The 22356-nt window shown below is 43.7% G+C and overlaps 1 protein-coding gene across 7 annotated transcripts in view; it reads left to right on the top strand.

Annotated features, from left to right (window-relative positions):
* Window positions 1-22356, top strand: part of PKNOX2 (PBX/knotted 1 homeobox 2) — a 92661-nt gene that overhangs the window by 32711 nt on the left and 37594 nt on the right. Inside the window, exons 1-5 of one of the 7 annotated variants that reach the window (XM_086861042.1) lie at window positions 7915-9489; window positions 9625-10777; window positions 12140-12224; window positions 19607-19752; window positions 20064-20134. The gene's annotated coding sequence lies outside the window, so the exon portion shown is untranslated. Of the gene's footprint in view, window positions 1-7914; window positions 9490-9619; window positions 10782-12139; window positions 12225-19606; window positions 19753-20063; window positions 20135-22356 lie in introns of those variants that run through there. The other 6 variants (XM_086861041.1, XM_086861039.1, XM_086861038.1 and 3 more) reach the window with 6 other exon arrangements.

A 22356-nucleotide genomic window follows, 5' to 3' on the forward strand; every position in this document is an offset into this window, starting at 1 on the left:
GCCGGCCGCTCCGATGGTGTTTGCACAAGCCCACTGGGGGCCAGCGAGGGATTGTGGGGCGATGGGAAAGCTGCTCTGCTTTCTCTTTTTCCCAAACTGCACCAACGAGCTTGCCTTTTGCTGGCTTTTTTTCCTGCTTTACTTGCTTTTCCTTGCTTTTGTTTTGCTTTTCCTCCCCTTTTTCTTGGTTTTTTTTTCCTTTTTCCTTTTTCATGCTTTTTTTTTATTTTATTTTTTTAATGTGGAGGCATGCAAACAGCCAGGCCTCCACTCCCAGATAGGAATTTGAGGTGAAAAAACCCCTTTTTGGGTCCACAGCTTTGTTTTTTCCCCATTTTTTGGGGTTTGGGGGGATATTGCTGCCAAAGGAAAGCATCACCTGGGTAAGTAAATTCCCGCGGTTGCTTCTACACCCGACAGAGTGTCCCACTAACATCCACAACTCCCCAAATCAGAGATTCTCTCAAAAAATGCAGCAGGATTGTGGCTTGATTCTCTGGAGAAATGAAATTCCGCAGCATCCCCCCTGTTTTGGGAGAAAAGAAAATGGCAATTGTTATTTGTGGCACCACCAGGGTGCCACGTTGTCTCTGTCACCTGAAGTTTTGCAGCTGGGATGGGGAGGAGTCCAAAGCATCAGCCTGAATTGTGTTTTAAGGAAACTTAACCCTTGTTATGGAAGTGGTTGGACTGATTCAGCTCTTCCAAAGCTCCAAACACTTGGGATCCTGTTGGAAAAACATCCAACAAACCCACACACCCCATGGCAAACCCTCCCGACCCTCAGCGCTCCTCTGACGCCGCTGTAAAGTAATTTTATTGTTGTTGCCCGCAGATCAGTTGCAGTAACTCTGTGTTTTTCTGCTACTGGGAGTGGATTCCCTCTTCCATTTTTCCTTTGGAAACTCAAGTTTAATGATTTGAATCGTTGTGATGGGGAATATTGATGTCCCCATCTCACTCATGATCCTTTTATTATCACTCAGCTTTCCTTAGCTGACCAATCCCTGTGCTTGTGAGCCCAAATTAACTCCTTATTAATGAGTAAAACATGATTTATTTTCATTTGAGTGTGGCTTTTCTCTATTTGGGCTGAGCAGTTTTGCTCAACACCAACTCCAAAAGTTGCATTAAACCCGTTTGAAGCTCTTGCTGCCACTGAACAGGGGATTCTCTGCCTGAGCATCATTAGCCTGATTATTATTATTATTTAATATTTCTTAACTGATTGCAGTGTATTTTGAGCAAATAAAATTAATCTCAGAAGTGTTTTTTTTTTTAAAAAAAAAAGATACAGAAATGGATTTTGTATCTGTTGGCCCTGGATGATCAACTCCTTGCCCTGATTCCAGGAATTATCCGTGGGGCAGATTCCAAGGCTGGATGGTGAGAGGTGATTCCACAAGCTGGGACTAATCCTTGTTTTTAATTTAAAAGTTACCTAGATTATTGAATTAGAAAAGAATGTATTTTATTAAATTATAAAATTGTTATTCAATAAGAAAATAATTTATATTTTAAATTAACCTCTGAATTTGAATTTTAAAATTTATAAATTTACTCCTGGCTTGGGGATGCATCCAGCTGCAGGAAAATATCTGTAAGGATGTTAAACCCTGGCAGAGGTCTTGAAATTCAGGTTTTCAGCTCCAAAACGCTCAAACCCACCAAAACACAGATGCAAAAACAGGGATTTAAGGATCAAAATTAGTGTAAGGTTTAATTCTGGTATTTTCAAACTCCAGAGTTTATGTTCCCATGGCAACCGGTATTTTTATCCTCTTGGTTCAGCGCTTGTGAGATGGATCTGTTGGGAAATATTTTCCCTCCTGGGATCCATGAAGATATTGGGGTTGGGTCAGAAGAAAAACAGAAATAAATCCCCAGCAGCCAATAAGAAGAATATGTAGGGATCTGGAGGTTGTCCCTCTCTCAACAAACCAGACAAAAACAATTTTGGGGATGCTTCAACCCAACAGTCAATGGCTCCTTGTGCCACTCTCCAAAATACACCAAAAAAACCCAAAACTTGTGCTGGAAAAATCTCATTTTTCTTTCTCTGTATCGTTGTTAGATTCTCTACTTTGGGATGAGCTTTATGGGCTGAGTTGGAACTCCAGGAATTGAAAAAAGTGAGGGAAAATATCCCAAATTTTAAATGCAATAACATTTTCTAGACCCGAAAGAGTATTTTTTCTCTGGAAAATTATTTATATTGAGCTGCTTTTGCTCAGTCAAATCTCATAACCACTTATTACCTGACATTGTTCGCTGGCTTGGTGCGTGTATAACAATTTCTCAAGCTTTTCAGATCTGTTTTGCATTGTAATTTTATTTTTTTTTTTCCTCACTGGAGATGAGCTGTTTGGTGAAATTCCTCAAAAAACAGTAAAAATGGAGAAAAATTGACATCTTCTGACTTTTCTATAATTGGGCTTGTTGGTAGGAACTGATACCTGCGGATTGTGTTGGCAAGATAAGATGGAGCGGGAGAGAGAAATGCAGATTTTAATATGGAAAGGACCTTAAAACTGGAGGATTTTGCCCCTGAAACCCCCAAATGAGGGGAATTACAGTGAAAAAACAATTCCAGAAATTTAGTCAGTGAAAAAAACAATTCCAGAAATTTAGTCAGGATCTAAATTGGGTCAATTTGCCCTTTTCCCTTCATATTGAAATCCTAGATATTAATTAATTTTTAAGATTATTTTTTTCCTGTGACCAGGGTGTTCCTAGCATCAAACCATGGGCGAAAACACTGAATTAAGGAAAAATTACAGATTATTGTGCCGTATTTTTTCTCTTGCCTGACTCAAACAATGCTGTTGGCATAGAAACAGCCTTTTGTGGAAAGGTCACCTGTGAGGAGGGTGGTTGAGGTGTAATTCAAGGAGATTACAGGGGATTAGGCTACACTTATATATATATTTTTTATAGAGATAGGGTGTATCCTACTGTCCATATATTCATAACTACCTGCATAGTTACATATATAGATATTTATATAAATATATTTTTAAAGGAAATGTGATAAAGGAGGAATATCCAGGAAGGTTTGCTAAATTAAAAAGTCGATGATGAACGGAGGGTGGGGGTTTTTTTTTCCTATTTTTTTTCTCTATGTGTGGGGTTTTTTTCCCCCTCTCCCTGCCACATGTGGTGGGGTGTTATCAGAACCCAGTGCTGCTCCTCTGTGTTTTTCTCTTGGCTTTAATTAAACCTCAGGCAGAGCTGGAAAAATGTGGCGAGACGAGATAATTGCGCTTATTCCCCGCGCGGGGCTGTAGCCCGGGCTCAGGAAAAAAAGGAGAAAAATAGAAATTTGGAGGAGATGTAAAGGTGATGGAGGGTGGCTGAGCTCTGCTGTCGAGGATGATGGAGCTGTGAGATTCGGAACAAGAAACTTGGCTGATAAAAACTACCAAAACTACCAGATTTCATCCCATTTTCCAACGCATGTTTACACCCTGCCCCTGGAACCAGGAAAATGAGCAAAATTCTGTTTTTTTTTTACTCTGACTGCCCTGCATTGCTTATATTTTATTTGCTATCTTTTCGTATTTATTTCCATTTATTTTTTTGGTAAAACATGGGCAAGGCAGGAATTTCAAAGGTTAGATGACTGGATAATTGCATTTACATTGGATAAAACCCCCACACCCTGTGCACGTGGTTCCCTGCAGCCAGCAGGAGTGTGGTAAAAACCTCCCAGTTCCATTTCCTCCCCAGTTCCCCCAAACTGGTGAGGGTAAGGTGCCATCAGTGCAAAATATGGGGAGAATCCTCCCAAAATTCACATCCTCCCAAAATTCACATCCCCCCCAAAATTCTCCCTTTTTAGAGGAGAAAAAACATCATTTTTTGAGGCTGTTAAGGAAAATTAAGGAAATGGTTCTGTGTGGTGGAAGGAGCTTCCTGCACCCTGGAAATAATTGGCAAAAAAAAGGATTCAGAGAGGCTACAATATCAAAAATCTCTTTCTCTTCCCTTGCCATGGAGCTATAAAAGATCGTGGTAGCAAACATTTGGCTCAGATTGCTTTTTGGTGATTACAGCTTGTCAGAAAACATTGTTTGCATACTAGAGGAAATATTATATTTTAACTTTGTTTTCATTCCAAGAAGTCAAAATATTGATTTTTATACACATATATAGAGAGAGATATAGATATATTTTTTTTTTCTTTCCATGGTAAAATTCCAAAAGCGTTTTCTGTTTGGACACATGGAAGCAAAAAACTATCGGCACCGTCTGCAGACGTGAAATGTTTTGACATTTTAAAATGTTAGTTTCCAATTGACATTTCAGCATAAAATAGCATTAAAATGGCACCGAGTGAAGCTGTTGATTCAAACCAAAAATTAAATTTCATTGAGGCATTTCAAAACTGAATGTTTTTTCTCCATTCTGAACTTGCACTATGGGAAAAGGAGCATTTATTGCTGAAGAAAAAAAATATTTCTCCCCGGTTTTTTGGTGTTAAATAATCCTGACCCACTTGGCTGTAGATGGTGGTCACTGCAGCTGCCCACTTAGGTAGGGATGAGACAGCAAAGAGGGGATTTTTCCATCTAAATGCAGTTTTGGATAAATCACCGTGTATTCCTTAGCCCAAAAAATAAAAAAAAATCTCCAAATAATTCATATCAGCTGAAAAAAAACCCCAACAAACCCAAAACTTGCATTTATTCCCGCATTGGTTGATGGCCAACGGCACTGGAGGTGGGATGTGTCTATTCAGCAGGGAGCAGCTGTGTAGGAGATCAGCCAATAGTATCTCATCAGAGAGCTGAAAAGCTGCAGCAACCCTCAAAAATCACTTTTTTTATTTCTCCCAGTCCTTGCAGCTCCCATTTCATGGGGAATCAACGGGGGCAGACTTGGAGCAATGATGAACCAGCCATGTCTGAACGAGCCACGGCTCGTTGGCTTCAGGAGCTCCCAATTTATTAATTAACTCGGTTTCTTGATTGATTTATTTGTCTGCAGGTCATGATTTTGAGCAGGTTTTGGACATCTTGGGGGATCCTCTGGTGAAAGCAGACCCTGGGGAGGGGAAGGCAGGGAGGGATTTGCAAGGTGTGGTGATATTCTCTGGTTTCAAGATTTTGTCTGATTCTGATGGAAGCGTTGGAGGACGGCGCTTTCCTTTCACCCCTCTGTCTTGGGAGTGGTGAGGAAGATTCTTCTACTCTTCTAGTGAGGGTTTTGGTTGGAAAAACAGCGTTTCTGAGTGCCCAAAAGGTGGTGACCATCTGCAGCTGGAGAAGGTGTTACTCCTTCTCTTGGTTCTTCTTTCATCACCCCAAAAAAGAAAAACAAGCCCCTCCTGTTTTAGGGTTTGGGTCCTCTGGTGGTGCCAGTCAGCATCTGGAGTGGAAATCCTCATTTTTTTTCCCTGAGATGTTTTTACCCTCTGACATTTTCTCACAGACTGCTCCTCCTGGAATAGACCTCGCAGCCTCTTTCCACGAGTTAGAACTAAGAAATATTTAATAAAGAGGCGATTTAAGCGTTGGGAAAAATTCCATATGAAAAATTGCCTCTTCCACTGGGTCACACAATGGTTCTTTAGAAAGATCTCAGGTTTGACCAGAATTGATGGCCAAGGCTACAACTGCAGAGTGCACTTTCCACCCAAATTGCCAAACGAGGTTCTAATTAGTCTCTGGAGATTTCTTGCAATATCTGAAATCACTTAATAGTAGCGTTTGATTTTTATGGCAGTCTTTAGGCAGTTGGCTTGAGTCCTGCCTCTGCACAGTGTAGTCATCAATGCAGGGCTGGGTCTTCTCTCTGGCATCAACAGTTTACTCATTGCCATTGTAGTCATTAACTCAGGGCTGGGCCTTTGAAGGGTTAATTAATGTGTTACCTGCTGCTGTTGTAGTCATCAATACAGAGCTGGCTCTTCCCTGAAGGATCAATGTTCCTCGTTGATGTTGTTTAGTAACAGCTCAAAATGTGTCAGTAAAGGCTTCGTAGCCACATTTTCTGGGGAAGCAGTGTTCTAGTTTCAAATACTTTCCACAATTTGCCCTTTTCTTGCTTGGAACTTGACTAAAAATGAGGAAATTCTCAAATTGCATTGGAAAGAAAGTAACAGAAAATGATGATCTGGGAATGTTTTAATGTTGGATTCTTGGGCATGAACTTTATGGCTTCCCTTGGTTTTCTTTCAGCATTAATCAACACAAATTAGCGTGTCAGTGGTGTGGGTTGGTACCACACCTGACACTCCACAGAGTAAATGCCACATCCATGCTTGTTCTTCAACTGCCAGCTTTCATTTTGATGGGAAAAACCCCCAAAACCTGCATCTTTCCACGAGAAACATCTGATTTCCTGGAACTGCATTTTTCATGGAAGACCTCTGATTTTTTTTTGACGTGCACCAAGCACGGACATTGGCAATAACACTTTGTACCAATGATCACATGCAGCTCAAATCTATCACAGCCTTACTGCAGGCTATTAATACTTTATTAACTCCATTTCAACTCTTCCTTAAAGCTCCTGGTGTGACAAGTGTCTCTGTGTAGAAATTATTAAGAAGAGACGGTTTTTAATCGAATTATGGAGCGGTGCCGGGACACGTGTGCGACTCACACGGTGCCCTGCGCAGCCACATCTCTGCAAATATTCTGTGTACATTTGCATGCAATATAAAACTGGATCTGGGGGGGATATGCTTCCAAACTACCACTGGAAAAGAAGTGCTTCTTAGGTGGTTGTTTCCTGCTGAGCCAACCCAAAGCCTGGGGTTTTGCATGAGCAACCAAAAGAGGACTGAATTTTGCAGAATTTGAATATTTGGAGCCAATCTTTTTAGATTAATTCTGGTAAAGGGAATGCCCTGAGTTTTAGAGATCTATTCCCATCCCAGGAAAAGAAGAGTTTTTTGGCCTGTTCCTATCTGTGAGGAAACTCAAAGTTTGAGGAAGGGCATATGAATGGTGAAAAATTCTGCACCCCTGGAAGATTTATGCCTCAGAGATGGGAACTTACATTTGTTCCTATTGCTGCTCCCCTCATTTAATCATAAGCTCTCCCTTTCTGCCCAAACACAGAAAAATACTTTTAAAATTCATTTTCTGCTCCTCTTTTCACTTTGCTGTGATGGTTTTTTTTTGTCTCTCGTTGGTCCCGGTGTATGGAGAGTCGAGCTGGGACATTAATATTGATGCCGACCTCGGTTATTAGGAGCTGCATTTCCGAGTGTGCCAGCAGCATATAAATACTATTACCGGGTAATTAGTGAGCCTCAAGCTGGGGTTGGATTGAGCAGGACTCGGTGTCCTACTTTTGGGATTGGGTTTTGGGTTTTTTTTGTATTGGGCTGTTGGGGTTTTGCCCCAGGAAGGAGCCAGAGAAATGGAAATCCCAGCTTGGGAGCACCTGGATGCTCAATGGAAGAGAAAGAAGCAAAACAGAGAGGAATAAATGGAAGAAAAAATATCTTCTGAGGCTTTTCCTTTTTTGAAAACCTCCTGTATTTGAAATACAAAATAATAATTTCTGAGTTTCCTATGAATTTTCCTTTTTTTTTTTTTTTTTTACTTGTTGCTATCCTTTCTTGCTGGATTTCTTGGCTTGCAATTTCTCTTCCCATGCCCCACTTTAATTTTACTCCTCTGGTGCTATAAAAGTTTGGAAAAGCTTCAGTGTTGCCAAAGGGCAAATGCAACCAGGATTCTCTGGTTGGATGCACCTGAAAAATGGATACTCCTTGCATTCTTCACTCTCCAGCCCTTTCTGGATACAGAAAACCCTTTTATTTTATTGTCTCCCTCATTCACTTCTCCCCAATAAATACAAGGAGCGTTTTTCCATCCAGATGTAGATGGGGAGACATCCCCAGGCTCACGAGATCCTTCCCTTTACCCCATAGTGTGGCTTTGATTGAAACACCCTGTGAATAATTTAGGGGTGTTTTGCATCTTTTATACCTCTGAACTTCCACTAAAAGGGGTTTTGAGTTGCTGCTGCTGGCGAAATAGCTCTGAAGGTGAACAACCCCTCAATTTTGCATGAGCTAAAAGGGCTGTGAATGGGGAGTTGGGCTTTGCCTCTGAAGTCAGGTAGGTTTAACACATGAATTTCATGTATTAACAGGGAGGAAAGCAGTGGCTCCCTGCTCTGGGGGGAAAATCACTGCAGCTCACTGAGCCTTGGGGGATCACTGCAGGTTTTGGCATCACCTCACTGCACTCAGGCTTGCAATCCTAACCTCCTGCCCCATGGTACTGACCCCCTTTCTTTTTTAATTGCCGCTGAGTTGCCAGCTTTCCCTCTGCATGGAGATGTTTTGGGTGAAACCATCCCATTTTCAGCCCTCCTCACTGGCTGGGGTGTTTAATAGTTTTGCTAGGAGGAGGCTCAGCCTTGTTAGTGGCTCACCACCGGGGCCCTGCCTGTGTCCCCCTGCTTTTGGAGGCTCACTGAGCACTTCAATGGCACTGAACTGAAAGAGAGGAAGATCAGATATCAGAAAAAAACTGTTCCCTCTGAGGGTGGGCAGGCCCTGGCACAGGGTGCCCAGAGCAGCTGTGGCTGCCCCTGGATCCCTGGAAGTGTCCAAGGCCAGGCTGGACAGGGCTTGGAGCAGCCTGGGATCGTGGAAGTTGTCTTTGCCAATTGCAGGGAATTGGAAGAATCTTTAAGATCCCTTCCAGCCCAAACCCTTCTGGGATTCTCTGATTCTCTGACTTCTCTTTTCAGGGCTGACTGCCTTTCAGGGCTGCGTGAGCATCAACATGTGGGCTTGACGGAGTGCCTGTGTCAAGCCACTGGAAAAGATTTTAAATTCCCAAATAATTTCTTTTCCACAAAACAAATGAATCTTTAGAAGGGCCTTTCCTCACAGTTGCTAAGCCATTTAATCTGAGTCATTTACAATTTGTGATGGGCCTGTTAATAGCCTGATGTGGATATCAACATCACTTAGATGTGGGGGTCGTTTTCTTTCTTGTTTTCCTTATTTTTTTTTTTTTTTTGCCTTTTGGGTTTTAATTTCTTGCTGGATTTGCCCCCAGAGGCACAAAGCTGTGTTTGGAAAACGTCAGCTCTGTCTCCCCAGCCCCTTTGTCATGCCGGTGCAGCTCGGGCTGAAAGCGCAAACCGCAGCCCACCCATGGGGACGTGCTGCCCTGCTACTACTTAACTGCTTCAAAGTACCTGTCTGTGATATGAAACATGCCATAAAACCAATATATTCCAGATGTCCCAGCAAATTCCCCTCAGCTCCGCAGTCCACCTGAAGGCAGTCCACACAGCGAGGTTCCTCGGTCCCTGCTGCCTCGCTCACCGCCAGAAGGAGCCGTGGTGGCTCATTTGGGCTTGCAGTTTGGGATGTGGCCATTACTGGGCCAGGGTGATGACCCCAGGTTCTGCTCCGTGCTGTGTAGGGTGAAGACTTCAGCCACTGATGTCCCAGGGAGTGATTTCTCTCTGTGGGGGAGAGGGGGTTTGCATCCTTAGGTTTGGGGGGTCTTTGTTCTGGAGGGGATTTCTCTCTCCATTTTTTGGTTGGGGGATCTCCATCCTTAGGTTTGGGGGGTCTTTGTCCTGGAGGGGATTTCTCTCTCCATTTTTTGGTTGGGGGATCTCCATCCTTAAGTTTAGGGGGTCTTTGTCCTGGAGGGGATTTCTCTCTCCATTTTTGGTTGGGGGATCTCCATCCTTGGAGTCTGCAGAATCTTGTTACCACTGGTGCTGAATAGATGACACGGACACAGGTCGAGGTGTGGTGAAAGGAAGAGAGAGTTTATTTTTCCTCCCAGGATTTATAGGTTTCTGACCATGGCCAGGGATTGGATGGTCAGGATAACACTTTCTCACTGCACTGGCCATGAGAGATGCCCATCACAAGATGTGTAACAGAAGGAATGTATACCTATCTCTATGTTTACAGTTACTCTCCTGGGAAAGGCTTTAGAAAACCATGTCAGCAAGTTCAGAAGATGAGTTTTGGGCAACAGAATCTTTGTCCAATCTCTGTCCTCAGGGTTGTGAGGGTCCTTGGGTTTTGAGGCTCTACCTCGTCAGGGTTGGTGGAGCCCTATACTCAGGGTTAGGAGCTCTATCCTTGAAGTTTGTGAGTCTCCATCCTTGGGTTTTGGAGATCTTCATCTGCAGGGTTGGGAGATCTCCTTCCTTGTGGTTGGGGGAATTCCCAGCCTTGGGGTTAGGTGGATTCTTCCTTGTGTTTTTTGCAGCTCCATCCCTGAGGCTTGAGCATCTTCACCTTCAGAGTTGGGAGTGTATCTCCATTTTTGGGATATGGGGATCTTCCTTGGCTTTGGAGGAAAATCTTCATCCTTGGGGCTGGCAGATACATCTGGGGCTGGCAGACCTCCATCCTCAAAGGTTCTCCACCTTCAGGTTTGGGTTTGGACACCTGTGTCTGTCCGTGGAGGGAGGACCTCTGTCCTCCATCCTGGATGAAACCACAACCCACAACCTCCTCCACACCACGAGGCCCACGTTGCTCAGGGAGTGCCCTTGGACAGGCTCATACCCTTGGACAGCTGCAGATTTTGGATGATGGGCACCTCTGTGAGCAAAGCAGCTTCCCAACCTTCCCGCCAGCTCAGCAAATATGACCTTAATTGATTTAAAAGCTTCAGAGAGAGCACGTTGGGGGGTGTGTTTGCTGTTGAATTGGGCATTTCCAGGAGACACAGCCAATAATTCCCTTGGTGTGCTCTGTGTAGGTCCTGGCTGGCTGGGAGCACCATGGAAAAGCTGGAATAACAACCATGTAGAAGGCAATGAAGTAGGTACAAAAGCTAAAATTACTATTCATCGCTAATACGTTGCATGGCACTAATTAATTTTTAAACAGCCTCGCTGGGGACCTCATTGCTAAAACATGATGTTTTCTTCTCCGGAACTATAACTGTTAACTCCAAACAAAGCAGAAGAAAGTCAGGAAGGATGAGGAACCGCAGGTCCATTAGGCTGCATCTGAGTTGCCTCCTCTGATGGCCACTGTGCCTGGGGGGATGCTCTGTTACACCCCTCTGAAGGGATTTTTTTGGGCTGGGGAGTCAAATCCAGCTTCCCAGGAGTGAAAAAGTCTTGTCTGAGCTGCAAGCATGCTGGAAGGAAAGGGAGAACTATTTTTGATTCTGCTCTCACCTGTCTCACTTTACCCAAGCGTGGCTTTCCCTGAATATTTTTAACTCTGTTTTATTACTGGTCTCACAAGCCTCAAACTGGGGGATTGCTGTCAGTGCACTCACTGACATGAAAGTTATTTAATTCAGTCTTTGTGAGTGTTGAGAAGAGACTTTCCTCAACCTTTTCATTGCTGTTGACATCGAGATCAACACCCAAATTTATTTATTTGACATTTCCCATTTCCAATTAATCTGTGAAGTGCTCCCCTTAAAATGGTCTAAGCTGGTCATGCTTTATCTTCCATTTAATGTTTAATTATTCTTTAATTATTTGGGCACTTTTCTCATCACCACTTTGAGTCCACCTATTAATTCCTTTTAAGTTTCATCATCTCCAAAAGAAGGGACATTCAGCAAGCTTTTGCTAAGTTTATTTTGAAAAATCTATCAAGTTCAGCAGTTCTACTTACACTTCTTTATTTTAAAATTAGGAAATATGATGGCTTGGGGGCGAATCTTTTTTCACGTTCTCTGGGCCTGATGGTACCAGGATCCAGCCTGAGCCAGGCTGTGTGGAAAATGACAATTACACTATTGAAATAGTGGATTTTTTTGCTGTTGGAGGGAGCTTTTGCTGTGTGCCAGTAGCAGCCCTGGGGTCACGGAGGGCTGGGGCTGAGGGGAGCTCACGGCCCCCCAGACGCGGCGATTTCTGTTTCCATATGGAAAAGGGATGTGGCATCTGGTTTCACTCCCAGCAGCTGGCAGCTTGAAGCCTGTGTTTTGCATGGTGTGGAGTAAAGAGAAAATAAAGTGTCGAATTGTTTGGCATTATCAAGGATTTCTGCTCCCCAGGACTCCTGCATAAAGAGATGGAAATTTTAGCTGCTGGAGCCAAGAAACACACAGAAGTATATGAATTTATTACATTTTATCTCATTCCCTCGCAAACAGCGCTGGAAATGTCAAAAGATCATCTATTGTTTCATCGTTTAGAAAGAATTTTTGTTTTCTAGTTGTAATTTCCTTGATGCCTGGCTGTGGGGAAGGAAGAGAAATTGGAGCAGGAGCTGGCAGGGCTGCAGCAGGTTGAACATGCAGGTTTGTCTGGCCATGGAGCTACATGCATTTAAATTTCTCACATCCCAGGTTTTTAATTTAACAAATGTAATTAAGGCTGGGGTAGGTACTCGGATTATTCATTTACTCCAGATGGAAAAAAAAATTAAATTGAATGCAAATTCCGTAATCAGACATGAAGTTGAGGATGTCGGACGTGATGGGGAAGTGTCAGCACATTAATCGGACCGCTTTCCCTAAACAGCACCCAAATCTAAGAGCCAGGGATTATTTGAATAATTGAGGTGGCATTTGATAAGATATCTGATTGCTGATATCTCCTTAAGACGGAGCCCTAATTGTAATTCTCCATCAAGAAGGATTAATCTGCGCAACAGAATGCACTGGGAATAGTGTGGTGTCAGACTCCCTCCCCTGAGTTTTGGTATTTTATCAAGGGCTGCCATGCCCAGGGAAGGTGCCAAAGTGATTTATCGCTTCTCCTGTTGCTTTATCCATGTGCCAGGAGGTCGTCAGGTAGCACAGTTTGGCACTGGGGATCTGAGCATCCGAGGCTGCCTGAGCCCCACGGCCCCAGAGTTGGGGCTGTGTTTTGGAGGTGCCTCCCATGCCTGGAGAAGGATGCCTCGTTGCATCTTAATGTCCCTTCTTCAGGTCTTCAGGGCACAGTTAGACCTTTTTTTCTCTGGGAAAAGGAGGCAAAATAGAGATAAAATGGAGATAAACTGTCCCATCTTCAGCAGAAGACCGTGATGGAGGGCCATGACCCCATCCACGACCCCACTCTTCTGATGCTCTTGGAAAACATTTGGGAATTGATGGACACTGACTCCCAACTCAGTCTTGGCTGGGGTGGAGTTTAGGAACGGTCCCCCCAATTTAGTGCTTCTGCTGAGACTCTGCAAACCACTGTGCTGCTCACTGGGTCCCCTTTCCCCTCCCCTTCTCCTCCTGGAGAAGAGAATTAGAGGCATGGAAGGCAAAGATCATCATCAAAACGATGGGTTGAGATAAGAACAATTTACTGGAAACTGGAATGAGAAAACAAACAGTAACAGCAACAATATTAATAAAAAAAGGGTACAAAAACAGAGTGATTCACATACAAAAGTGCTCACCTTAAGCCAGAGCTGCTCTGGCTGGGAAGAGAGTCCCTTTCCTGCCCTTCCCCCCAAAAATGATGTGAAGTGGTATAGAATAACCAGGTCCTGGCCATGCCCCCTCCCAGCCTCTGCAGAAATTAACCCTCGCCTGGCTGCAACCAGGACAGGTAGCAAGAGGAATTTCCACTCAGTCTGGCAACAGACACTTGGCCAAAATCATAGAAATCTTTTCTTGTGGAGTCTGTTTTGCTGCCAGCACCATTGGCTTCTCTTAAAAACAGGAATGGAAGGCTGGGGAGGGAGGGATGGACTTTCCTCCTTGAATCCCACCCCCTGAGTGAGATTAGAAAGGATTTAAATTGCTGAAACGACAATTAAAATAAAATTGATATACTCATGCTGAAGATCCAGTATTGTAAACAAATAATCATCATGGTCTTTCCTTCTCCCTTCCTCTATCTAGCAGCAAATGAAAAAAAGGAAAGGGAAAAAGATGAAAGAGAGAAAAGGGATAAAGCTTGACAGAGTTTGCTGGTGGTTTTTTTTTGGTCTTTTTGAGAGCTTGAATATTTTGAAACAAACTGTAAATGGAAATTCTTCCCCGTGAGGGCGATGAGGCCCTGGTACAGGCTGGAAGTGTCCAAGGCCAGGTTGGACAGGGATTTAGAACAAACTGAGATAGTGGAAGGTGTCCCTGCCTGGGGCAGGGAGCTGGAACAAGATGAGTTTTAGGGTCCCTTCCAAGCCAAACCATTGTGGGATTCCCTGATTCTATGTAATAAAAACAAAAAGGGTGTTGGGAAGAAAATAATCTTTAACTCTTCTGCAGTCAGTGCTTTGCCCAGCAGTGATGAGCTTATATTAAATTTTTCCTGCCTCTAAAGCAAATCGAAATGCAGACATTTTTAATTTTTTCTCTATTTTCCTACAATCCCATCTCCTCCTGTGGCCATATGCCAATGGCCACTCCTGATAGATTGGGTGCACTAAGTGATTTTAGCCAGGCTCTAGACAGTGCATTCACAACCAGAAAGGTGTTATATCCCCTCCAAACCCCACCAAAAAAAACCACTAATGCCCCCCAACCAAACAAAAAAAATCCCAATTTAAATCACTTGAGATAAGTTGGATGTTATCTTAAGGTTGCAAATTGCTTGTTTGCTTCTCCAGCTGGAGCTGTTAATTCAGAACAATTAACACACCGTTTAAAACCCAGACAAAGCATATGGAGGCAGTCCTTGGGAAAAGAGTGCTTGGGATGGAGTTCCTCAATGTAAAATCAAAGGATAACTCCAGTTTGTCTTTCTCTTTACATCCTGGCAGGTGGTGTGGGAAATGACACAAATTCCAGAGAGTTTAGTCCCCCAAAACCCCTGCTGGATGTTAGGTTGGTGCTTAGAGCAAGAGCCAGCTGGGTCTCTGGACCCAAAAAGAAATCAAGTGTTGACATTCATTGTTAGGATGAATTTACCACTGAGAGTGGCTTCAGCCTCCTGCTCATCCTTCAAATATTTCTTCTTGATGAAGAAATAATGAATCCTAGAGTGAATCCTAAAATAATGCCTGAATTTTTTTGCTGGCCCCTTTGCAATGCCATGAAACACCTCCCTGGCTCCATCCTTTTGGCCTTTTCCAGCATCACTTTGGGCAGCCGCCATTTATTTTCTCAGGTTCCGTTTTGATTTTTGATGCAGGTGGATAACAAAAGCCTAAGTCTGGAAAGAAACCCCGAAATACAGCAGTTCCACCTTCTTAAAATACTGAAGTGAGCTCAACCTGCTTAAAATATCTCTGGGTCAAGGAGCAAGGAGGTGAGCTCATTGCTTTTCCTCAAGGACATAAACCACTGTTAGATTTTTATGGGATGCTGTAGGAAATACTGCAGCAGTTGCTGCATTTTTTGCAGCCCAGTGGTGGCTTATGGGATGATCCATCCTTCCTTCCACCACGTGTCCATGTGTCTTTTCACCATGTGTGTTCATCCATGCATCTGTGCATCCCTGCATCCCTGAATCCACGCGTCCTTGCATCCGTCCATCCCTCATTTTTGGTCTTGTGCATCTGACCAGAACTGCACACGAATTTCATTGAGGGCACCCAAGGATTTTTTATTTTATTTTTTTTTTCACTTGAAAAAAATCCCACAAATCCAAATGTTTCCCTCAGAAACTTTACAGGAATTGGCATGGCTGAAGGTGCAGCAGCTTTCAGCATCCCCGACAAATGATGGGCAAAGAAGCTTTTCCATCTCAAAGTTGGCACTAAGATTTTGGGGTTGGGGACCCCTGTAACGTGAGCCCCCCAAAACCTTCATCCCCCTGAGCTGTGAAAGCCAAGCAGGTCATCTTTAAAAGCTTTTTCTGCAAACCCTTTCCTGTTACTCCCCCATCCGAGGATGGATGTAGGCAGCATCGGCAAATCTGAATAACTAATCAGAGTCCTCATTAACCCCCCACTGAGATGCTCAAACATTCACTTTGCTGTTTGTGAAGCAGGGAAAGGAAGAAAAAAAAGGAAAAAAGGGGAAAAAAAACCTCACAAGCCACCCTGCATTAAAATTGATGTGTTATTAATCCCACTGTTCCAGACCTCATGGGTACCGAATTTTCCTCCGTCTCGCCCGAGGCCGAACAGTGTGGTGCTGCTTCTGCAGGGCACTTTGCCTTTCCATTATTTATCAGCACAGTGGAGAGAGGCTGCTTTTGTTCCCTGGGTCCAGATGTGTTCACATGCACAAGTCTGGGGTGGGGATGTCCAATATTTCTCCACATGCCCCGTTTGGATGAATGTGAGTCCCCCACAGCAGGGCTCTGCCAACAGACGTGTCTCTCTCCCAGTTGTATTTTTCCTCGAAGTAGCTTTGCTTTTGCAGAAATACAAAAATATTTGGGTGTATGGGCATGTCCCTAATCTTTCTCTGAGAAAGGGTGGGGTTTGTGCTTCGCCAGTTTAACTTCTGAAATGAAAACACCATATTTATTCTTCTTTTTCCCTTGGAGCATCCCCAGCCCGTATCCACAGGCTGGAGGTGCTGCAGAAGTTGCACTGTAGGGGGAAAAGCCCAACACACCAAAGATTCTTATCACAAAAGTCCTCCTGGCAGATGGCTGCAGGTGTTGTCAAGGTATTTAGAGAGTCACAATCATCCCTTGGAGCTCCTTAAAGGGTTAACTGAAACTTGAGCTTTGATTTCTGCATTTCTACTGTTTTTCACAGGTGCAGGGTTCCTTTGCTTGTCTCCATGGGTGTGGAGTTTGGGGCCAGCAGAGCTTGCTGCTGGGGTTAGTTTGTGGTATAAAAAGAATTCAAAAAACCCCAGCATTGGTGGGGATTTCACCATTTAAGGTTTCCCCCCCTAATCAGAGGAGCTGGCATTAAGTTTATTAAAACATGATAATCACAATTAAATAGCATTGACGTGATGAGGTTGGGAGCACCATGGCCTGCTCACATTGAAAAGGAACAAAGTGACATGCCTGGAAAAGCCTTCTTGCTTTAAAATCCCACACTTTGCAAAAATCCTGAATTTTGTTTTGCTGAATGTCAGCTTTATTAGCATTCCCTTCCACTTCATTAAAACTTGTTCAAGGGATGCCCTTGGCTTTTTGCAGCTGGGCTAGAGGCTGCTGTCCCAGGATAACTGGGCTCCCATCTCTGCTCCTGGATGCTATTCAGGTCAGCCAGATCAGGATTTAGGGCATTTGTGGGGATTGATGACTTGTCAGAAATGGTGTCTCATTGATGACCCTGGGGCAGCTGCTGGATACAGCCATGGGACAGCCTGGATCTTCTGCCTTGCATTGCCTGTGGTGGAGCATCTTGAAGGAGGCATCTCCTCCACTCCCTTTCGCATCGGGAGGACTTCAAAGGCCTTTGCTAAACTTCAAAGGATGCCTTTTGAAGTTGTTAAAAGTGCTCAAAAAGACTCCTCTCTCTCTCTCTCTCTCTGCAAGGGTGTTCAGGGAGGTGTCCCTGGTGGGGTTGGCTCCTTGTGTTCCTCGTGATGGGGACAAAAACGGCACCGTTTCTGCTAAAGTTGCACAATGTTTGTGTCCTAAATGCGTGCAGCACCCAAGACCTCAGGTCTGACCCCCTCCAAGGAGGGAAATCAGCCTGACAGAGCCTTATTTCTGCTCCTTTTCCTCCAGCCCTCATGCTTTGTTCACACAGCAAGCCCAGATGACAGAAGTTTTTCCTGTGGGATAGAAAGAAGTCTTTATAGGGATGAAGGGCTGGTGCAGAACATGAGCTTTTCCTTCACCATGTCAGGACAAATCCAATGAAAATCAAGTCTGGGTTTGCCATATGTGTTTGGCATGTTCCTCCAAGGCATCAGCATTGCTTCTTTACCATAAATAACCTGAATATTTCACCTGCTGTTGAAATACTTCCTCTGTGGTGGAAGAGTTTTGGACTCAGGCCCTTCTGAGCAGATCTCTGCACATCTCAGCAGGACCTACACCTGCCTGAGAAGTCAAGAGGCACCTTGACCTTTTGTCTCACCAAATTTTCCCTGTCTGGAGGTTTCTGGCGTGTTTTGCTCTGAAATGACCCCGTTGTTTCCATATCTCTTCTTGGGCAATGACCTCAGGCCAGGTTTCCAGAAATGGCCCTTCCCCACACTCTGGACCCGTGTTCCTGGCTGAGATGATGGATGCCTGCTGTGAAGGCACAAAACCTCACGTGTTGATATGGCCAGGGGTTTGGGGTGGAATTAAAACCAGGGGGAAAAGTTCTCATGGATCTCCTCTCTGGGCTCAGCACACCAGACATGGCTCTGCTGGAGATGTAAAGCAGAGCTGCACCCCTGGGGTGGGTTTGGGGCATCTGAGGAGCTCTCTGGAGTGTTGGTAGGTATCTCAGGTGTGTTTTGGGTGTCTGAGGAGCTCTCTGGAGGTGCTGTGAGTGTTGGTGGGTATCTCAGGTGTGTTTTGGGTGTTTGAGGAGCTCTCTGGAGGTGCTGTGAGTGTTGGTGGGTATCTCAGGTGTGTTTTGGGTGTTTGAGGAGCTCTCTGGAGGTGCTGTGAGTGTTGGTGGGTATCTCAGGTGTGTTTTGGGTGTCTGGAGGTGCTGTGAGTGTTGGTAGGTATCTCAGGTGTGTTTTGGGTGTCTGGAGGTGCTGTGAGTGTTGGTGGGTATCTCAGGTGTGTTCTGGGGGTCTGAGGAGCTCACTGAAGATGGTGTGTGCCATGCTGGGTGTATGGCACGTGTGACAGATTTGAGGAGCTGCAGCCTGGTGCTGTTTATCAGAGCTGTTCATGTCAGCTGTGAGCTGGTGAGGAGCTGTCCAGGGCTGGTTTGTACCAAGGTGATGCATCAGGGGCAGACTGAGAGGAGGTTTTGTGCATCAAGAGCCACAGACTGTATAAATATAAAATATAAGGGATTTATACTGGAAATCTGGGGAGCTCTTTACCAGGAGATAAATATCAAGACAGATGCATCAGACAGATATGGGAGGTCTCAGGTGATGATTATAGAGGTAGAGGGAATACCTGGGGGTGATGTATAATTGATTGTATAATGTATTATATACATAATTGATTGTATAATATATTATATATATATAATCTAATTATATATATATATTATATATATTATAATATTACATATACAATATATTATATATTATATATTAATATAACTATATGATATAATATTAATATCACAACATATTATGATATAAATATTATACAATACATTATAAAATATATATATTATATAATACATATATTATTGTATATATATACTATATATATTATATATACAATATATATATGTATATATATACTATATATATTATATATACACGATATATATGTTGTATAATGTATGGAGGGACATTCATCAGATGGATTTTGAAGGTCTGAGGGGATCACTAGAGTTGATATATTTGGAGAGATCTGGTGAATTTTATCCCTTGTATTCCTTTTTTTGCAGTCAAACACAAAACACCCCTGTGGCTGTGGCTGTGCTGGTCCTTGCTCATCTTCCTTTTTCCACTGAAGCTGCTGAGATGGGCCTGGAAATCTCAGTCCCATAAAGACCAGATTTTTTGGCAGTTGCAAAATCTTCTCTAGCATATGGATGGACTTTTCTTTATTAAACAGTGTCTGGGAGCTCCCCCATGTTGGAGGTGCTATCTGCTCCCCAGTTCACTCTGTCTGAGCCCAAAAACACATTTACACTCAAGGAAATATCATAACTGACCAGGGAAATGGCAACTGCCAGCATGAAATGGGGACACAGCAAACATCAGGTGCTGTTTCATTCCTTTTTTTCCTTTTTTCTCCTTTCCAGACTTGGATTGTACCAGTAACCCTCAGTGTGATCCCGTGACAAACTTTCACCACCCAGCAGGAGTGGAAAAGGAGGGGACAGGACGAGTTCAGCCTCCATCCTCTGTGGGCAGACCAACAACAACTTCCATTTCTGGACATATCTCGGTTCGACCTCTAAAAATCTGATTTATTTTTTGCCCCTTTTCTGGAGATTTTTAACCTTGCTGGGGAAACCCCCTGATCTAGCCCAGACAGCAGTCCTGTTTTCATCCCCAGGGGATATTCCCACTTTTATTCCTTCATTCCTCCTATTTTCCCCATCATCCTTCAGAAAAAATTAAGAGTGACTGGCCATCCATGGCTTCATTGACCCTGCCAGAATACCTTTCCTAGTGCAGACCTTCATTTTGCTTAATATTTCACTTTCTTATTTCATTTTCTCTCAATATTCAAATATTTCATTTTTGCTTTCCCAGGTTGTGATCCCTACCCAGTTTTCAGGGCAGTGGGAGGACACTTCCAGGGGCTCCCTGAGCACCCCCTAACAGTAAGGCTGCTTTGCTTTATATTAATTAATCAATTATATATATTAATTGTGCAATTATGTACATTAATTGAGTAGGATGTAGCGAGTCATGACCTTGGTTTTATTTGGTGGCTTTATCTGGAGGAATTTTTGCTGTGATCTGTTGCATTTAAATTGTATCAACCCTTCCCTAAATGCAGTGAGCATTTCAGAGCAGAATTACACTTATTTTTATTTTTTTTTTAAGAAATCAGTCTGTGCAGGGAGTCTTGTTTTAAAGCTCAAGTGTAGATAACATATTGTTAAGAGCCCTACAAGGCATAAGCAGCCTGGAGGAAAACACAGATATATTTTTGTGAAAATAGTCTGAAATATAGGCTGTTGTCGCTGCAAAATTTTGGCACAGCCAGCAGTAGGGTGCAGAGAAATGGTCACCAACTAAAAATAAATGAAATGCAGAGCTTAAAATAAGATATACATGAAACCAAGGGTTTCACAGTCCTTTAGTCAACCCCGATCACTAAAATTAGGGCTTGACAGAGTGACAAATGTGCTTGATCCGTGCCAAAACCAGGGCACCCGGCAGGTGACACAGAAAATAAAACCCTGTTGGCTACAGCTTCCCTCCTGCAGGAGCAAAGAGAAACCTTTGGTCACTGAAAATGGGAGTGGCACCTTCAAAATGTGTAAATATTCTACAAAGGTTTGTTCCTGAACTGGTTTTAAGTGGGGGCTTCTCAGGGAAAACCCCAAAACCATCATTTGGTCCATGGCCCTGCAGAGCATCTTTTCTTTGAACCTTTTCTTTTGAGTCTTGCCTCCTCTGAAAGTCCCTTTTCGTAAGAAGCAGCCAAGAGGGGGAGGATTATTTCCCCCAGGCTGCCCTTTAAGCCCTGATTCTTGCTGGTGACCCTGCTTCAGCCAAAAACACAAAAACCACATGATGAAGGAAGTGATGAATTTCTCCTCAGCCTGATTTTACCCCTTTCTGATAAAGGTGCAGGTTGGGTTCGTGTTGGAATTACCTTTCTGGTGAGTTTGGGGGGGATTTGGGTCACCACAATCACCACTTTTCAGGGGGATCCTCTCTGCTTGATGCCCTCTTTCCAATCTCTATTTCAAACTGAGCTGCCCAGTGCTTGCCTAGAAGTGATGCCTTGGAGAGGCTCCCTAGAGCAGAGCCCAGCCAGAGTGAAGAGAATAAAGTGGGGATTTACTGAAGGCCTTTAACAGACACACCCTGGGCAGCCAAAGCCTCCCAGAGGCTGCCCCCAGGCTGGACAATGGGCACCAGTTTTTCAGCCAGATCTGAGTTTGGTTCATTTGCATATCAGGGGTTAATTGTGCAATTCCAGCTCCAGGTAATGAATATTGCTCCCCCAGTTTGCCCCTCCCCAGTTCTCTGCTGTTTGGATTTTTGGGGGCTGAGGCTGTTGGGTGTCCCTGGCTTCCAGGCCCAGAGGAATTGTTTTGTGTGGCCAAGGTGTGAAGACAGCAGCTGACACTTTATGTGGAATTTAGAGTTATGCAGTGTGGGATTTGGAAAATATAAACACTAAAATCTCAAGGCATCAAAAGGACTCGGTTCCCTGCCATGAATTTTGTGTGCATTGGGTTGTTCTCTTTGGAGGAGCTGGGTCTGTGGAGGACACAAAGTGCAACCTCTCCTGCAAGGAGACCAAACCTGAATTGCTCAGCAAATGGTGCCAACAAGGCCCAGACACCTTCCTGTAAAGGCACAGAAAGATGTGATGGTGGTGGGTGTCCACTTAATTTCCTTCTGGAACGCTGGGCTGGCATTGCTCAAGGTGGTTAATGATAGAAATTACCTGAAGTCTTCTGAGAAACAACTTGGTTTCCCTTGGATTTCTCCACTGTGCGTTGGTCCCCCAGTTTCCAGGCACAAAACTATTTCAGCTTTTCTTCTCCTGAAGCCCCTATGACCACAAGTTGCACCTCTGAGGCCAGGCCATACCTTTTGTCATTGTGAAAAATAAATGGTGAAAAAATTTACCATATCTATCTCACACCATGAACACTTTCCAGTCCTTTTTTGACTCAAATCTCCTCATTGTGTTGAGTTCAGGCCAGGCTGAGGTTTACTCCCATTTGGAGTAAATGGAGAAGACATTCTTATTAAGCATCACTAAAGGAATTTGAAACCCACCTATAAATTTGTAACTCCCTATAAATCACCATGTCATATCTCAAACATCTCTTTTATCATTCAGGCTGGAAATATG

Source organism: Cyanistes caeruleus, chromosome 23 (assembly GCF_971803275.1).
Source record: "Cyanistes caeruleus chromosome 23, bCyaCae1.hap1.1, whole genome shotgun sequence".
Taxonomy (NCBI): domain Eukaryota; kingdom Metazoa; phylum Chordata; class Aves; order Passeriformes; family Paridae; genus Cyanistes; species Cyanistes caeruleus.